This window comes from Bison bison, unplaced genomic scaffold, assembly GCF_000754665.1.
Source record: "Bison bison bison isolate TAMUID 2011002044 unplaced genomic scaffold, Bison_UMD1.0 scf7180017864353, whole genome shotgun sequence".
Classification (NCBI taxonomy): Eukaryota; Metazoa; Chordata; class Mammalia; order Artiodactyla; family Bovidae; genus Bison; species Bison bison.
Window position 1 is genome coordinate 6,178,523 of NW_011494925.1, and position 7,372 is coordinate 6,185,894.

The window sequence follows — 7,372 nt, forward strand, 5'->3', positions numbered from 1 at the left end:
GCCTCCACCTCCCCAGCCGCTTCTCATCCTGAGAAACGGGCCAGCTGGTAGCCACGCAAGACCCAGGGCAGGTCTCTGCCCCCGGGGCCCCGGACAGCCCAGCCCGGGACTCAGCCACGCTCTGCACACATCAGCCACCTTAGTGCAGAGCTGGCCATTCTCCGCCAGTGTCCGCCCCTCCCTCTCCTTTAGACCATCCACTCCTTGAGACCAGGGCGGTGTCTTATGTTTTCTCCTGTTTCCAAGGCCAAGAGCACCGCTGGACACACGGGAGTTCAGCAAACGTGCGTGAAAGGGTGCAGGCTGTGGGGAACCAGGCCCTCCGCCCACATCGGGAGCACCAGCAAACGCCGGAAACCAGAGGCCAGCTGGGGGCTTGAGTCAGGCGTTGACTCAAACGTATTAGCTTCAGTTCTCTGCAGAATGCCTCCAGGATGGACGTTAAACGGATTCAGGTCAAGATAAGATTAAAAAAGTGAAGAATGAAGAAGGAAGGAAGAGGAGGGCAGGAGGGAGGCTGATCACTTGTCCGAAGATGCCACACCTTTCAAGGAAAATGTTTATGACGTGCATGTAGAGAGCGGGAATGTGAGCTAATTACTGCTAACCTTCTGGCACAGGCACCCGGTGTTAAAACAGAGAAAGAAAGCACTACCCAGAAAACCTGAGTGAGAAAACAGATAAACACAAGAATAACAATTTACACGGCAAGAAGATTCTAGTCTTTAAAACAGTATTATCTCTAATTTCTTTCAAGGGAGAAAAAAGTAAGTTCCCTGAGAAAACATGAGATACAAAGTATGATTTGCTTAAATTCGATTCACACACAGCTCTTCTGGGGGTGGTCAGTGAGGAGCGGGCTGAGCCTCCCACACCACACTCCCGTCAGGGTGCTGGCCAAGCGAGGGAGGCTCGGGCCCTGCACAGGCCTTGCTGGACTCCGGGCTCGAGGAGTGGACGGAGCTGATGGACGGCAGCCGCTGGACGGCAGCCTGGGACTCCCGGCTGCCTGAACCTAGAGCCCTTCAGCTGTGCCCCTCATCTTCCAAGGGGCTGGGCACTCAGCCACGCCCAGGCAACCTGGACGTCTCAGACCTGTTAGCAGTCCAGGGGGCAGGCGGGCACGGGCCCGTCCAGCCAAGGGCACAGTGAAGTCGGTGCTCCCTCCCGGCTCATGTTCGGTGCTCCCTCCCGGCTCATGTCCACTTGACTCACGTCTTGCTCCTCATCGCCACTCTAGCTGAGGGTCTCCTCTGGGACAGGAGGGTCACACACAGCCAGCAAGGACCTCAGAGTCCCCACAGGAAGGGGACCAGGCTAAGCAGGGGCACACGGAGACACCCTGTGACTAAGTGCCCGGGGGACACTTAATGGCCGGGTCCAGGAATTGCCGAGGTCTGGCCTGGTCCCTGCAGGTAACACTCACTGTGCAAAACAAATGCAGAAGCAGTGCTCTGACACCTTCTCTTCACCCTCCTCCATTGCCTTTTGTTTCTGTCTAAATGGTGCTGGCATCCACGGCTGGCATGCACTGGGTCATGAACCCCGTGGTCTGGAAAACACGTGCTGGGGGGTGCCTGGGCATCCCCAGGGGCACCATGCTCTGGGGGCTGCATGACCGATGCTGGGGTGGGGGCCATGTGAGGAGTGCCCACGGGAGCTGGCCCCCCTGCTCTGAGCACCCTGAGGACACTCTGGCTATGCTGGCTCAGGAGGGGGCTCTCCCCGAGGAGGGGGTCTCACACAGCCTGGATCTGCTGGCCTCCGAATGCTCACCCTGACCTCAGCCGTGCTGGGGGGCAACAGGCTGAGGTCCTCACATGAGCTCGTGCCTCACAGGCCGGGGGACAGAGGAGGCAGACCAGGGCCTGCAGCCCGGCCAGGACCCCCTGCGGGCCCAGGGGAGGGGACTGAAGGACAGTGTCGCCGGGATCTGCCCACGTTTCCAGGACCCGAGCACAGGCACTGCTCTTTGGGTGCCTGGGCAGCATGTTTCTGCCCCCTCGGCTCTCTGCGTCCCTATAACCAGCGTCTGCTGGTCGTCTCTGCTCACGTGGCAGCACCGCCCGCCAGCTCCACACTGCCTGCTTCCAGGGGAGCCCAGGGACGCCACCAGCAGATCCAGGGGTGCGCTCAGGGCCCAGGCTCCGTTCAGCCAGTGACAGCCTCCAACAGCCAGCAAGTCGTCAAAGTCAAAGACAGGCCTCTAGTTTTAGCAGCCAAATACACGTCCAGAAAAAAAATCGACTAACCGACTTTTGGAAGACCTCACTTCCTCCTGGTTTGCACAGCCAGCTCTCAATTTTGTCACAGATCGTGTTGAATAACAGGCAACACCATGAGACCCGTTGTGGAAAAGTATTGTAACATAATCAGTCAACCTCCCTGAGGCTAAAAGCGCTGCACTGAAAAATCCAGAACTATTGGGTTTTAAGATGGTGTGGAGGGTGTGAGTTTTTAAAATGAGTCCTCTAGAGCACTGCTGTGTTGGAGAAGACTCTTGAGAGTCCCTTGGATGGCAAGGAGATCCAACCAGTCAATCCTAAAACAAATCAACCCTGAATATTCATTGGAAGGACTGATGCTGAAGCTGAAGCTCCAATACTTTGTGCACCTGATGTGAAGAACTGACTCATTGGAAAAGACCCTGATGTTGAGAAAGATTGAGGGCAGGAGGAGAAGGGGACGACAGAGAATGAGATGGTTGGATGGCATCACCGACACAATGGACTTGAGTCTAAGCAAGCTCTGGGAGTTGGTGATGAACAGGGAAGCCTGGCATGCTGCAGTCCATTGGGTCGCAAAGAGTGGGATACAACTGGCCGCCAAACAAGAACAACAGAGCACTGCTGATTTTCAGAGTGGACGTGTCCTGTTTAGGAGAAACTGTCGAGATGCACAAGGCTTGTGAAGGCAGAAGAGGCCCACGCTGGCTCCGTGGCCAGCTCCTGGACAGGGCGGTGCCCCCAGTCACTCGTGTCTTGTCCAGAAGTTCATCCAACTCACCCTGCAGGGCCCCCATGGCCCTCCCAGAGGCTTCTGTGCTCCAGGACCTCAAAAAGCAAGAATTTCATTTTTTAAAAATCTAGTTAACATATCAAAGAGCAGAAAATGTGCAAATTGCTGCCCCAAGGATCCTTTATTGCCTTTCCTTTTCAGATGTGCGCCCGCCCCTGCGCCCACCCCTCCGACAAGGTTACTCATCGACAGGGAGCAAGCTATTTATGTCCCTCAGATGTTTACCTTCAGTAAAGACACTTCAAAGAGCGCTCACGGGGCTCTCCCTGGCCCGGCAAACACTTAAAACCTATTGCTGTGATGGATGGAGCCTCTCCCCAGATTTAATAAATAGAAGCAGCGGCCTGCTCCTCTTTTAGGGCAGCTGTTCTCCTAATGGGCTCGCAGCTCACGGGTGGCCTGGCTGGCACAGCCTGAGAGCTAGGCAGGGCTGCAACGACAACCCAGGGCCTTCTTTTTATTTCTTCCCCCAAGTCTCCCGTCTAAGAGCCGGACGGTTTGTTAATGTTTCCCGCCCAAGCATTCCACAATCTTGACTTAATCTTTCTATGGAGGATGATTCCCCATAAAGATTACTTGCTCTTCTTTTAATATCGAGTTGCCCAAATGGGTTTGATGAGCATCCTTAATTAAGTAGAGAATGTAAATAGATCTAAATGTTACCTCACCAAACACATTAAGTTGCTCAGAAGGCTTGATGACATCAGTAGCTCCCAGGGACACAGCCCTGTCCGAACAGCACGGATTTAAATGCACACAAACGCCAGCCAGTCTTCCCCTCTGTGCCCTCACGGGCCTTGGAGAGGCACACACCCTCGGGGGGACAGGGAAGGGGAGCTTTCAGGCATCATTTCTCAATACCCATCACGACTGTAGGACCCAAGTCATGGCAATAGCCAGGACTCTTAGGGACACCCACTCAGCTTCATAATACGTCACATGCGTGAATGCTCAGTTGTGTCCGACTCTTTGTGGCCCCATGGACCATAGCCCACCGGGATACTCTGTCCATGGAATTCTGCAGGCAAGAATACTTGGACTGGGTTGCCGTTTTCTACTCCAGGGGATTTTCCCAACCCAGGGATCACACTTGTGTCTCCTGCTTTAGCAGGCAGACTTTTTACCACTAGCACCATCTGGGAACCCCAGTCTTTACATAATTTGTTTTTTAGCCACTAGGTCATGTCTGACTCTTTCAATCCCATGGACTGCAGCCCACCAGGCTCCTCTGTCCATGGGATTCTCCAGGCAAGAACAGTGGAGTGAGTTGCCATTGTCTTCTCCAGGGGATCTTCCTGACCCAGGTATTGAACCTTGGTCTCCTGCTTTGCAGGCAGATTCTTTACCAACTGAGCTAGGAGGGAAACTCCATTATATTATTTGCCCCTTTTTAAAAACAAAGAAACTGAAGCTGGGAGAGGTCAAGCGTCCTGGCCAGGGTCACTCAGCAGCCTCGTATTCCAACCAGTCTCTGAACTTGGACCCACGCTCTCCAATCAGTAGACACCACATCCTCATCAAGAGGATGACTGAGCAGAGGGGGTGCACTTCCAACCACACGCAGCTCAGAGACTAGTTTCAGTGCCATCCGAGCCCCACCATATGGGGGTGCCTCCCCACACAAGGACGGGGCCCCCAAGAGGCTTCGGAACAGCCAGGGCTGCCCGTGGCCACAACAGAAAGGGATTCTGAATGGAGCCTGTCGTTTCCAAAGTTGGTCGGTTTCCTGGCCTGAGGACTAGCACACAGCTGTGACCACGGGAGTCGGGTTTCCTGGAGGAAGAGGGTTTTCTGCTTGACAACAGCTGCTTGGTGTTTCAGAGCATGTTTCTGTTCCAGCCACAGAACCAGGATTCCGGGGAGAAGCCCCAAGACCCACTGCTCAGGATGGTTCTGCCAAGAGGACCCATCAGTATGAGGCCTCAGCATGTACCTGGGGAGGGACTGGTCAGTTAGAGCCTCCAATGCCTGCATGTTGACAGCAACAAAAAATACTAATTCAGCAAATAAATGATGCCTCTCATTCAATAAATAGTATTTTTCATTTCTATGTACTACTTACTTCTAAGTTACTTAGAGATATAACATGTGAGAAAAACTAAAACTTGGTCTTCCAGGAGGAAAAACGATGTTTGGCCAACAGGCACTGGGTCAGACCCTGCAACCTTGGTAAGGAGACTGGGCAGATTTCTCCATCAGCGCTGGGCAGACCCCATCATCTCTCCAGGGTCCAGTCACACCCGAGACGAGCTCCAAGTTTACCCAGAGAGTTCCCATGACTTGGAGCTGCACCTGCATGAGAATCTGGAAGGGGCGGGAGGAAATGGGACCGCATATTCTTGAGGCCTCGTCCCTTCTCAGAGCGACAGGGGAGGCGGCCCCAGGTCCTCCTCGCCCCACACCCAGGACGTTGCAGCAGACACGCCTCCCGGAGCAGAGCCAGCAGCCTGGCAGGGCCCTCAGTTCCAGGGGTAGGAACCCAGCAGACTACATGGGGGACCCCACGCAGCAGACTCTCTGCTCTGCCCGTTACACGTGAGGAAACTGAGGCACAGAGGTTACACCATCTTCCCAGGGCCACGTGTCTCATGCCAAAACTGGGCTTTGAACCCAGAAACCTGGCTCCAAAGTCGGTTCACTTCCCTGCTCAGAAGTAATCAACTTGCCTAAGTGTCTGTGTCCAAAACCTCTGTTCCCTGGGAGTTCACGTGGGGCCCTACCCCAGAGCGTCCAGCCTGCAAGGTGAGCAGCTGTCCCCGGCCACTGTCTCCTAGGGGGCCTTTCCGAGCTTTGTTTTCTGATCTTGGGGCTCTGGGGGGCACCACGGGGCTGCGATCCCGCTGTCCGTGACCCCCATCCCAGGCTGCCCCTCAAGGTCAGGCTCCAGCCCCTGCCATCCCCACGTGGCCGCGACCCTCACAGTGCCCCAGAGGGGCAGGCGTGCATGCCCTCCACCCTGTCGATGGCAAGGTGACACTGGGGCCAAGGCTCTGCCCAAATGCAGGTCATTAACTCAGCACTTAAAATCAGTTCTGCCAACTAGCAGTCCTCCATATTTGACAGCTATCACCCTCAAAGGAGAGCTGGTGAAGACACTGGAGTCAAGTCCCAACACTACAACAGCAGCCCTGAGACTCACTGCGATGATTGCGTACTTCATCCTATCATCATTAAATAAATGGTCTTTGTTTTTCTTTAAGAAGAAAGCTTCAGGGAAAAAGAATATGATAAATTCAGACTTAGGACAGTGCTCTTTAAATAGACATCAAAACGGTAGAATAACCGAAATCCCGAAGAGTAAACTGAGGTAACAGCATCACTGAGGGTCGAATAACAGCTGCTAAGCACAGCAAAGTTTGGTGCACACTGAGGTGTGCAGAGAGGGGTGTGTGTCTGTCTGTGCTCTACAGGGGACTCAGTGTGCAACCCTGAGACATCAGCCCGCGGGCCGCGAAGGAGCCTGACGCACTGTGACCTGCTGTCGCTGGAGAGGGCGGCTTCTGAGGCTCCAGGTCGCTCAGCGGCCGGAAGTGCGGCAGAGGTAGTTCAGCTGCTCACGTGGGCCTCGGGATTCTGCTTCCCGTGTCTGATGAAAGCGCAAGTTGTAGTATTGCAGCTAAACAACAAGAAAAAAATTTGTCAGAAAGATCGGTTTGTAACTGAAGCCCAAATTTCCCTGAAAAGAGAGAAAATTACTCCTCACGTTCCTAATGAAAGGAGGGATGCTCTGTGCACTTGGACAAGAGCCAGCCTCGCAGCATCCCTGGGAGGACGCAGGCCCTGCTCCCCAAAGGCCTGCTCCATCTGGTTTTACAGGAAAAGGAGGGACCCTGACGGCTGCGTCTGTAGGTCAAGCTGGACGAGGAGGCCCAGGCGCCCCAGCCCACCGCAGCAGCGTCTCCACGGCCCCCACAGGCTGCCCACGCCATACTCCCCACCACGCGGGCCCAACACCAGCTCTGCTGCCAAACTACTGCCTTGGTCACTGCCCGCAGGCCACGCTGCAGCCGGGCCACGGCCATGCCCAGCAACCTCCGTCCATGAAGCCCGTCCTGCAACAGTCAGCGCTCCCACCTCCTTCCTGTGCTGTCGTCCGCGGTTTGCTGTGCTCCCCGCCTTCTGGGAGCCGAGGGCATGGGGGTGGGGGCCGGTGGAGAAGCTTAGGGCTCTGCTCGAGATCCACCTCGCGAGACCCCAGCAGGAACTCTTCTGGGACACTGGTCACTCCCAGTGCTCCTGGGTCCTGGCGCCTGTGAAGACCCAAAGGCAGAAGCTCCTTTCACGAGGACCAAGGACACGGACCCCAGTGTTTGCTGCAGGGCAGGTGGGCCAGCTGGGCTGGCGGCGGGTGGGG